The sequence below is a fragment of the Haliotis asinina genome, chromosome 5 (assembly GCF_037392515.1).
Source record: "Haliotis asinina isolate JCU_RB_2024 chromosome 5, JCU_Hal_asi_v2, whole genome shotgun sequence".
Lineage (NCBI taxonomy): Eukaryota > Metazoa > Mollusca > Gastropoda > Lepetellida > Haliotidae > Haliotis > Haliotis asinina.
Window position 1 is genome coordinate 48,831,724 of NC_090284.1, and position 12,703 is coordinate 48,844,426.

Below are 12,703 nucleotides of genomic sequence, written 5' to 3' on the forward strand. Positions count from 1 at the left end.
GTGACAGCACAGGTAAATGAATAAATAACCTTGTGGGCACTTGTGTACGTTCCTTGCACACACCAGGGTGTTCCTCTTTGCACCAAGTTGGTTGATGCCGATTGTTATTCAAGGTGCCTGATGAATATTCAATGCCTTATTCATCATATTCCATGTTGGCAGTCTAAATACGAGTTTGGACCAGACAATCCAGTGATCAACAGCACGACCAGTGATCTATGCAGTTGGGATACAAAGTGTCAGTGTCAGAAAGCCTGGCTACCTGTTCCCATTACTTGCCTCTTATGAGAAGCATGGGTTACTGAGGACCAACTCTTAACTTTATCTTCGCACACTGTCAGAAACTGCAAAACATGGAGTATGCAAGCCAAAGAATCTAATCAGAATATGATTGGTTGAAGAATGCACCTAGCACATAACAATGGACAAGGAAAACAATGACAAAGTATAAATAAAATGACAGCAAATTTTTATTTCGACAATTTATTATCGGCAGCTCTAGACAGCACCATAAGGTTGGTGACACACTAACGCCATTGACAAAGATCTCATTGCTGTTTATCAAATAAACCGAGAACTTAGGTGTTTGTGGTGAAATTTTCCATCGTGGTCATGATTTAGAGATCAGTTTCGAGACAGAAGGGAGATGGATTTTGAGTTTAAGGTTGATCAGGTAGGGTTGTCTTTTTAAAATTGTAATTAAATAATCACTTGTAGCTTCTCCATTTTTTGGGGGGATAGACATCACAACAACTAGTGGTACCACAAACATACTACCAACTTCATTTACAAAATACATTTAGTACATAAAAACACAATGTGGACGTCAACTAGTTCTGACATTTTCATTGATTTTTATCTACTCACTTCTCATGCAACCAGGAAACAGGTTCTGTTGCTGAAGTCTGCAAGAAAAACAATTTTGTTCCTTCAACTAACAAAATACATTTTGTACATTCAGAAAGTAAATCTACTTTAATACTTAGCACTAAATGAAAAGTGGCACCGAGCATTAATCCATTCATATGGCAGTCTAATGCGAGGTTGCACCAGACAATCCAGTGAAGATGAGCATGTATCAACACGTGGGAAGTGATGACCATCCTAAATGATCAGAATAAAGCCAGAACTAATTAAGAAGCTGAATTAAGACACATATAAAAGACATTTCAGGTATGCATTAGCCTCATTCAATGAATTCAATCATTGTCCGAAACTCTAGCCCGCACAAAGTATCATCACAAATATGCCATTACCACTTTTATCAGGTTGTAAAATTACTTACCAAATGAATTAATTCAATGGACTGACTTCATTCCAATAGAATTGCTGAGTCTGAAAAAAGAAAATTGACAACTAATGTTGGTACATTACACTTTGTGGGAAAACTTGTCACACTCGACATGAATGCATGTCTTTCTACATACAGTACATTGTGAGGATAGTACAGCAGGGAGATATTCCCCAGACACAAGCGTCCATACATCTCAACAATACAAGGAATTTCCAACAGCTTATTGATATACCATATTTATTTATTTTCCTCGGGTATCACAGTGAGCATATCTTTCGAAGTTTTACTAGCTTAGCACCTGGGGACGTCCAATGTCTAACATGGTGTTTGCACATTGCGATGAAAGCTTGGTCGTGTTACATGAATGTTCATATACAGATTAAATAACATCAATATGAAACAAGCAATATTCTTTAAGTTTGAATTCAAAGCACATTTCAGGTATGCATTAGCCTCACTCAATGAATTCAATCATTGTCTGAAACTCTAGCCTGCACAAAGTATCATCACGAATGTGCCATTATCACTACTTCTTAAAGCATCTAAAATTACTTGCAAAATGAATTGATTCAAAGGAACGTCTTTATCCCAATAGAACTGCAGAGTCAGAAGAGAGAACTGTCATTTAATGTTGATCCATTGCAACAATTTGTGGGAAAACATTACATTCTACATGATAGTGGTGCTACCATCGAAATAACTGATTGTGACACTCAGACAACTGATTGAAAAAAATTCAAAAGATAACACTGTATACTATCTTCATGAATAACAAACGATTGGTGTACATGCAAGATTTGTAAATACATTCAGGTAGGCTCACAATTGCAGCCATAATCCAGGAAGTCAAGTCTAATCATAGCTTGTCTTTTGTTAGTGTAGGGGTTTGAAGCATAATACTGATTTAGAGTGGTACATATACATGTTTTATTATGTTTGAATATGCAAGCATTGATTAATGTTTCACAAATGTAGTATGTTACGATAACGTGGTTCAAAAACAAACACTCCTGAACATATAGCACTTGACAAAAACGAGTAATTTAATTGGACACAAATCTTTAGTTGAATGTTTTGCTCACAAATAATTGACATCACTCAACTGGACAAATAGTGTTCCAACTTCATATTAGTTGTCAAGTATTCCAGATTTACAATATCCTTTTGTCAAAGTGTTTATTAAACCATTTGTAAAGAAGAATCGGTTACATCCTGTGTCATATAAAATATCTTTCATACAAGCAATCGTGAAGCAGTCATCTCAGTTGTGTTCATAAATCCATACTTGTAGTCGATCATTTGCCGATAATTGATCGACATAAGACATTGACAATATATTATGGTTTTAGAGATAAATTCCCTACACTTGTACCCGAATGCATGACTTTCTACACAAAGAGGGTATATCTAGTGGATAGTTCAGCAGTGAGCCACATTTCTAAAACTGGCGACTATGCATCTCAATATATATAGAGTAAAATACTTTTATAATGAACTACATGGGATCACTGAAATTAGTTCGTAATATCCATAGTTCACTATTCACGAAAATCCATTGAAAGAACAGTAAAACACACTATACAGTACAACACATTCCCACTCAGTTTATTCGAACATTCATTCATTCATATTACGTTCTTTTCACTACAAAGTCAGTAATCTTACACAGGTCACTCGTCACTATGCACTCACCATTGAATATATCGTATTTTAAAAGTCTCACGAGTATCAAAAGCTTCTGTCCACATTTCTGATGTGTCTGGGAGGCATATACACAGGCCTTTTGAGGGTATGCACGTGTTTACTATTAAATCGCCAAAGACCAAGTTGCTGTGCCAGAAGTATACAAAACTTGATCGTCAGCGACGGGCTGTACGGCCTCCAGCAATCTGATTGGTAAATAATGCAAACTACAACTTCACATGGGTGTAAAAACTGGAGTGTGTTTTGTACACAAAATTGTTAGCCATTGACGTCTAACTTATTGGTCAGATTTCAAAGTGAGTGGAGCTAATTGACACTGATTGAATTTGCTCAATTGACTATTCACACCATTAATTAGTGTTAACTGGAACTGTCGAGGATTTCAAAGTGAGCACCGCAAACTGGCAATGACACCGAGTACACTCAGTTCGTTATTCACACCGATAATTAGTGTTACCTGGGACGCACGGGGTTTGCAAATCAGTTCGCTATAGCCGGCAAGTTTGTTATAGAGAATTCGTTATTCACGACTTTTTTATATGAACAGTTTGCTATAGCCGTCAGTTCGTTATATCCGTGTTCGTTATAAAAGTATTCTACTGTAGATGGAATGTATAACGTTATTCAGATACCATATTTAGTGTTTTTTCCTTGATCATCCCAGTAAAAACACATTTAGAAGTTTTAGTTTTAATAGTTCAGAGGTGCTTAGCTTCAGTCACCACAAAAGCTTGAATGCGTTACATAGATGTTCAAGCAATTTTGCGAATGTTGATTCCGCAGCACATTTCAGGTATGCATTAGCCTCATTCAATGAATTCAATCATTGTCCGAAACTCTAGCCTGCACAAAGTATCATCACAAATGTGCTTAGTACAATACCATAAAATGCTACAACTGTCGGTATCTACAAAAGACTCACCATGTGGATTCTGATGTGTTGGCCAAGAGTGCCTGAAACATGCAAATTAAGAACTCTTACCCCTTGACACCAAGACCAGCAGTGACTTATGTCTTTTGTTCAATGTTCACCAAGACCAACAGTGAAGGACGTCTTTTGTAAAATGTTCACCAAGACCAACAGTGAAGGACGTCTTTTGTAAAATGTTCACCAAGACCAACAGTGAAGGACGTCTTTTGTTCAATGTTCCATTCTGCAGTATTCAAGCATTATTGCAGTTGAATAAGAGAATGAAATGTTTTATAGTTTCATGGCAATCAAATCTGATTGTTACAGACATGAGCTCTCACACCATTTATACGACAAGAACATTATCAGAGTGCTCAGAAGCTAATACATGAACCATCATCAGGATCAGGCTAAAAAGCATCATCCCTGCATTCTGTGAGTCATATAAATGTGCTCTGCAATAGCATGACCAAACAGAGAAGCCAGCTGCCCTCAACATTTTATCTGGTAAAAGCCAATTTCTATCAGTTTCACCATGGAACCATTTTGAAGTCACATCATATTGTTGGCACAGTACTAACGTTTGAACTAAGCAGATATCTCTGCATGTGTTGCACATTCACATACCTTTTCCTATTCTCAGAACTTTAACAGCAACTGAAGATCTGCACCTGTGAAAATACCCACAAAATGTACACAATACGTTTATCATAAACAATTGTGTATGGACTTCACCATGCTCAGATGCTCAACTGTATGACAGCCAACATGTGGGCTTCATACCTTCATTCTAGATGCTGCACAGGTGGTTCCCCTTAAGTTCAATGCTCGAAAACAGAACACCAGGGCCATCTGTTTGCTTCATCTGTCAGGCAACACTCACATCATGGCATGGAAGTTCTTAGATTCAGATTTTCATTTGTCATGTTGGTCCTTTTTATCTAGCAAGCAAGAGTATTTTTTCTTTAACAAGGGATACATTGAGGGTGTGATCCATCCACATGGAAAACATCTTTACTCACTTCATCCATTTTGAATTTAGGATCCTTTTTAAAATGTTTACCTTTTGTTTCTTCCTTCGTTCAGGGGACTCATGGATAGACAATTCTCCCACACCTATGAAAACAAACCAGTTCATAATAAACTTCCTTTAATCTTTTCCAGCTATGTTTAAAACAAATACATGCTCAGATCTATAGCTCACTGTAAACAGAAATCTTCAATGAACCCAGAGTTGGAACAGTGAAATCCAAGCTCAATGCAATATGCAGAACAAAGATCCACTACACACAACTAGTGTTCTCGTACATTTTTCTCATCACTGCATGTGGCATGACAAGGAATGGGCCCTTGATCAGGCTATATCACCTAATGTCCAGCCAGCATTACCCTAGTCAGCAACATTCACAGAATTCTAGGCAATACAGGCCTACGTGGGACGAAGCAATGACCATCCCATGAACACCACTGACCAAATAAAGTTGAGCTCTATGTCAAATGACTCCAACTAGCATGGTTAGAGCGAAGACATTCCATACAAGAATTTATACTGGATACAAAAACAAGAACCCTTGACAAATTGAATAATTTTTTTGGCATGAAACATCAGAAGCATATTCATGATTTGTGATAGATGTCAAATCAAAAATCAATACTTCATGTCTGGACACTGTCACTGATCGAAAAGCAAATCATGAAGTTTTATACTCCTCAAAGAAAGTAGGGGGGGATCTTTATTTTCTTATTTATGATTGAAAATACTTAGATTTATCGCAGTCAGTGTTGATATATTATTGAATTTTTGGGGAGTGTATCACCATTTGCACTTCCATACAACCATAGTTATTTGGAATGTAGTCCTTTTTGAAGGATGATTAGTGTATGGCATGTAATTTGCATGTATACGATTTTCATTTTAAAACAATCAACTAGACAAACACTAAGAAATGTGTGATGCAAGAGGAGTGTCAAAATTAAAGTGCCAAGTGATTTCTCAACCTTCTTGAAAAAATGTCAAAATCAAGAATGGGACCCTGCTATTGTGTTGTGCATCATAAATTGTGTTTAGGAGTGGTAATAGAGAGAAATGGTGGTGCGTTCATAAGAACGCAGATATTAACCTCTGAAAAGGTCAAGATCTAACCATGCGAGGGAAATAAAGTGAAAGACAATGATAAAGTAAAGGATACTTACATATTTTCACTTGATGAAAGTCATTCAAGGCACCACCCTGAAAGAAAAGGAATATATGACCAATAAGAGGCTATCTAACCACAACACACCAAAACATAGGCAGACATGCTCAGAAGCTCACACTATATAATTGGCTGTCATCGACATTTGTCTTGCGGCCAACAGGTCCGAGCTCAATGCTCTCGCAGAACAAGGACACTATCAGGCAGCACAAGATCGGTCTCTGATTAATATTGACGTCATTGCATGTATCTGATTTTCTCTTCCAGCAGTTAATGCTCAAATGTTATGAAACAAATTTACTATGCTTACTTGATACAAAATCCTGCTAGTCCATGTCTTCAAGCTGTTGGTCCCAAGTGATTTCTAGGCAACAAGTCATCTTCATCTGTACGTGCCCTTGACCTGTCCGAAAAGAACAAACATTTCAAGATGGACAGCACTGACCTATGAATGGCTCAAGTTTTAGATCAGGCAGTCTGGACTGTAGTATTTGAGGCATCTAGAAGACTCTAGGAACGCTTCAAGCAATAATACTTAACACGTCTAAATGTTTCATCTTGTGAACATGGCTGTAGTTATCGGCTTAGTTGACATGCTCAGAATCCGGTAAAAGTCTATCATAACAATTCAGAGACTTCAGTAAACCATCACAGCATGTCATGTAAAAAAACAGTCTAGTAACTGACTTGACACCTGCACTGATAACAGTTATCCAACATCCTCTGTATTTCCATCCACTTTGTTTCAGAGTTATTCTTAACACTACCACAGTGTTGCAGATTTTCTCACTGTTCATAAAATCCACCATGAAATACTACCTAGTTGATTTATGTAGAAACAACCCTGAATCACCATATTTTAGACATAAACATCTCCGTAAATGCCTTGATTGTTAGTAAATGACAAGAAAAGTAACACTACTAATATGAATATTCAACACACTAAAGTTTTCCTCAAAAGGTTTCTCCAAAAGGTGTTTACATGATACACACAACCATTATGAATCATCCTAGTTTATTACATCATTTTAGTAATAAAGTATTACCTTTTTGAGCTTGACTTTTCAAGACATGTTCAACTTGTTATCCAGGGCTCATCTGAGCTGGATAAGTTACCACAATAGACTCCATCAACATGTACACCATCCTGCAGTGTTGAACTAGATGTTAGTAATATACAACACATACATGTTGTATGCCTTAAGCGATAACATTACATCTGTCACTGTAACGGAGGTTAAATGTTGTATAACCATCTCATCATCTATTAACAGCTGAGCGAAGAGAAGCAATTTTAAGCCATATGCTTCAGTAATGGCACAGGACCAAAGCCTTATAAACTCACAAGACCCACACTGCCCAAACAAGTTCTCCCAAAAAAGGATTTTCTGTGACCAATGTCGCTTGACTGTTAACTTCCCCGCAAGAATAGGAATGTACGGTAAAACATTACAAGCTGTTTGACCAAACAGAAAAACTACTGATATTAAAATAACAAAATGGAAAATACAAAACCGATGAGGTGGCACAATTTTGGACCTGTGACATGCTCAGAATCCGGTAATGGTCGATCATAATAAATCGGAGACTTCAGTTAAAGCATCATTGCATGTCAAAGAAAATGAAAATGTAAGTTAGAATAAGATTGCAAACTTTACATTAAACATTTAATATCATCTTTGTTTACACTTATATCAAGTACTTGTCAATTTAAGCCCTTACCACTGCTTGGATGTTCAATGCCAAGCTGCACAAGCCTCCACCTGAAAAAAGGAAAATATATTTAACTGGTTTAGATCAAGAAATCATTCAAATCAATGAAACTTTGTGATGGAACTATTTCCAAGTTATAGACAGGATTAGTAACCATGGTGCATGATCCGAGTCAATACACCACCATACAGAGTTGACATGCAAAGCCAACCTAGGCACATATATCACCTTTCAGAAACTACTGCTACAAAGCAACATCAAAATTAAACATCAATGTTCACTTCAGGTTTCTCAGACAAATGCCTCAATTGTCATCTTGAAAGCAAATCTTACCACATTCCCAAACCAAAAACTGGCATGGCAGATGGTGAGAAAAGCATCAGACTCGTCATCTTTGTCATCATCAAAAGCTTTGTTAGAACTGCTACTGAAGCTTGAACCCAAATAATCACCCTATAGTCCACAACTTAAGGGATGATTTAATGTAAATAATGAAACTGAAACTCTGACCAATAAGCTTGTTGGCAGAAGAAAATTGAACCAAGCAACCGCGTTAAATGCAGCAGTCAACACATTCCAGCTTGGTGATCGGTCAAAGAGCCTGAACCAGGCAATCCAATGATTATCATGAGCACATACCTACAAAAGGTTGAGGATAGACTTCCACCTGTATCTCCCCAACCTCAACATGAAGAAAAGGATATCTAGATATTCAGGTCATGACTTTAGAAGAAACAATAAAATAAGGGTCCTGCTTGGGCCTTACAAAATGAAGTGGGGAAGGACATGGGGTTTTGAACACATGCAAATAGGGTTAGGGGTGGAGGCAAGAGAAAGTCTTTCTCTTTCCAGTTTAAGAGTCTAATCACATTTCTGTTGGTGACATCTTATGACAAACTACATGCTGAGGAACAAGTTATTTTCCAATTCTCACTGCTAATCCTTTGAGAAAAAACGGAGAAGACGTCATAAACGCTAAAGCAGAGACCAAATGCTGCAATTTGAATTCTCTCAGACAAATGCCTCAAGTGTCATCTCGAACGTGTTTCCCGCTATACTACCACATCAAAAACTGACATGATAGGTAGTGAGAACCAAGTCAGACTCGTCATCTTTGTCATCACCGAGAAAAGCTAAATTGGTTATGACCATGGTTTCCCATCCTAACCTATGATACAAATCGTCAAATATTTTTCGTAAAAAGCCAAAAATACTATAAAATATGAAGTGCCAGGTACTTTAACATAAGCAGACGACAATTTGCACGTGTTAAACAATCGCTTATTAGGTCTGCCGAAGAGGATGGCGTCGGATTCAAGTCACGCTTATGTCTCGGCCAACAGGGCAACGTGTTACTTAAATTAAGGAAATAGTGTAAAATAATCAGTGATCCATATGCATGCTGAAAAATTCATTCACCAACATCACTGTAACAACTGTCTGCATGAAAATGCAATGTAAATGAAGACGAAGGACTGCAACCGACACAAAACCATCGAGACATTTCCATCAGCAAGTAGCACTGCAATTGAAAATGGCGATACGACTGGTCAAACACGTGTTTCCGGTGGCGGGCGTTACTAAAAGGTTTCGCCATGTCGTAAACGAAATATGATTAATTATTACACCTTAGAGATCTCAGAATAAGAAGAAATGAAATAAATAAATATAAACTAACTCGCTGTACAACGGTTTAAATAAATTAAATATGCACGGGAGCAGTTCAGCATTATAAGAAACCGCTTTTTTTATCAACACCCATGAAGATCAGGATTCGACTGGGTCTTCAGTTACCCATGCTTGATCGGGTGGTCAGACTCGTTGACTTGGATGACACATATCATCGTATTCTAATTGTATAGAACTATGCTCATGATGTTGATCACTGGATTGTGCAGTCCAGACACGGTTATTTTCAGAGCGCCCCCATATAGCTGGAATATTGCTGGATGTGGCATAAAATTAACTAAATTCACTCACTCACTCTTGGGTCGAAGGTTCCCTGGAAAGAACCACTCCACCAACGGTGGCTGCAGGACCGTCAGAAACATTGATAAAGTTCCGGAACTTGCATCCATAGTTCATAAGATTCGAATGCTCTGTTTTGAGATTGTTTATCTGACAGTTGATCAAACATGCTTACTTAAAGTACTGGCCGCTCGAATGCTTTCTCATTCCTAACTAAATATTGGACCTTGCGTGATGTTACCAACTTAAGACTATGTCTGCTGGACAAAGCGTCTGTATTCAAATAGACTCCAACAATTTACAATGGCACAAATACCTTATCTTGATACGAAGTATGTAAGCATTGCTTACTGAAACAGAGGGCATGTGTTTGCGTGTATATGCGTGCGCGTTGACATTACATGGAAATGGAGAGGACATCAGTCAACTGACCCAAAAGAATAATCGCGCACCTGACCACAATGAATGATAATGTTGGCTACCCTTTAACATCGAAAGACACTGAAATGCTAAAGTATTCATTTTAGAATAAAGCAGAATAAAAAGTGTCTTTAGTGATATCTGATTAAGGCACCGTCCATAATTTATGAGTAGAGTGGTGATGACGAAGTTGTGGAAGGTCATCCATTCTGTCCCACGTGAGGGTAGGGGTGGGGTTGACATCAGACTGTGTACCAACGTAGCGGTGCTGGGAAGGGGTCAGTATGATCAACAGCCAGAATAAAAGGTGCATACCCTTCTAGCCATTAAATATGATTTAAACAGTCCCACGGGGAGATTTGTGTCAAGTCTTTTGAACCAGTGAGCTCATGACATAACTGAAAGAAGTGAACGTAAAATACCTCGTAACTTGCCATGAACCGTTTCAAAAAGCTGACGATAAGCGTGCGGTGGGCAAGCAGACATTAATCAATTCTCGAGTACACCAGTCTTGTTCTGACCAGTCTGATGAGCAATATTCGGAATGTTGCTATACCACCGGTTTCAACATTCACAACCCCGACCTTGATATTCTTGTCACATGGCGTCTCTTTATTGTCTGTATTCTGGAGAGAGGTAGTTAGGGTATGCAGTAACACTAACCCAGGCCAACATCGTCTGCACCGGGGGTATATCTAGATGTATCCTTGCCTTTGGCATGATGTTGAACACTGGACTGTCTGATCCAGACTCGATTACCGCCGCCATATAGCTGGAATATGGCGAGTACGCGTAAAACAACAAACCAACCAGTCGTGTGTGCGGATCTCTCGGACACCATCGCTCTCACACTATTCTTTATGGTATGGGACAATAATGATATTTTATACATTCAATACAGTGCAAGCCATAACGGATAACCCTTTAGCATTTTGTTTTCGAAATGAACGCCGAGCACTTTGGCAAGGATTTTTTTTGTGCAAATAAAACACACATCTATCTTCTATGGCACAATTTGCAGCACCATTTCAGACGAAGCATTTGAGAACGCGAATCGCTTGGGGTGCTGTTTCCAAGAACATTTCACGATCGATGATTTCTGTTTAACCCGAAAATCTAAATTGTAAAGTGTTTAAATCAACCCTCCCAACCTTGAGGGTATACCTTCTGATTGTATTACCATTACGACATGCTGGTGGTGAAAGCATGTAGCATGCATCTCCGGTACCGAGTCGGTACATGCCATTAGGCGGACAAAGCAATCAGCAAGGTGGGAACTCGAGATCGACAAGCAGCAATTACTTAGTGAAGACATGAGTGAAGGATGTTAAATGTCAGCCAACAAGACTTCCATCCATATCACTCAGGTCTGTAAATAAGCGAGTCTAGGCTTGACGCAAGAAAGGACTTGAGAGATGCATGTAGGTGCATGATGACGCACGGTGCCAAGTCACAACCCCTGTTACCATTTCCCGACGCATGAATCAATGCTCTCGTTGATGGAACGTATCACCAGGAGTAAAACGTTGATGGTTCGATCCCCGGACGTTTAAATGGTGCTTGTTGCCATTCTGCCTTGCTCTCGACACCGAAGAATGGTACAACGACTGGTAGGCTCAGAGTCCGTATACTGAGTGGGATATCCGTTTTAAAACTGCGGGATGATGCCCAGTGGGTTAGTATTTTCAGTCAGGAACAGTCCCGACAAGTTCAGACCTGTGAAGGTCCCCGGTTAGAACAGGCCTTCAGCAACCCATGTTTGCCATAAAAGGCGACTGTGCTTGTCGTAAGAGGCACCTAACGGGATTGGGTGTTCAGGCTCGCTGACTTGGTTGACATATGCCATCGGTTCCCAATTGCGCAAATCGATGCTCATGTTGTTGATCACTGGATTGTTTGGTCCAGATTCGATTATTTACAGACCGCCGCCATATAGCTGGAATATTGCTGAGTGTAGGGTAAAACTAAACTCACTCACACAAGTTCAAAGAGCCACACACATATTGATTCACAGATGCGCTCTGGTTGAAAAGTGGTTTAAGCGTCCACTTGGCACGATGACGAGACCCAGGTTCGATTCCCCGTATGTGTGATGCAATTTCAGGCGTAAACGTGGCGTAAAACTAAACTCACGCACAAATCTTTGAAGGGCAGTTTGGAAGTGGAATGCAAAAGAAAAGCATGATTTGCTCACACACGTCGTGATCGCGATGTCAACACTCACATAATCTCATCTCAAACATTAACCTCATCCCAAGTCCGACGACTTAACTCTTCTGATTCAATTGGCATGACTGACTTTCTCATCCTGGTTCCCGGGTCTCTCATTGATATAGATTCCTTCTCTATTTTAATGAGAGGCCCGGGAACCAGGATGCCTATTTCTGGCTTCTCAAATGCATTCGGAATAATCCCCATGCAGGCCATGACGTGAAAAGCGATTACATAGTGAGGTTAACAAGCGTGTAATAAGAGCGCAACTGTGACTGTTACATCCCA

General features: G+C 39.0%; 1 long non-coding RNA gene across 1 annotated transcript; it reads right to left on the minus strand.

Moving 5' to 3' along the window:
* Positions 1–448: 448 nt before the first annotated feature.
* Positions 449–9,392, minus strand: LOC137283727 (uncharacterized). Its single transcript, XR_010956874.1, has 10 exons — positions 9,236–9,392; positions 7,826–7,866; positions 7,150–7,250; positions 6,414–6,506; positions 6,102–6,138; positions 4,972–5,024; positions 4,536–4,579; positions 3,921–3,952; positions 1,286–1,335; positions 449–905 (listed from the first exon to the last, which is right to left on the minus strand). It is a non-coding gene; the product is annotated as an uncharacterized lncRNA (long non-coding RNA).
* Between the last annotated feature and the right edge of the window lie 3,311 nt (positions 9,393–12,703).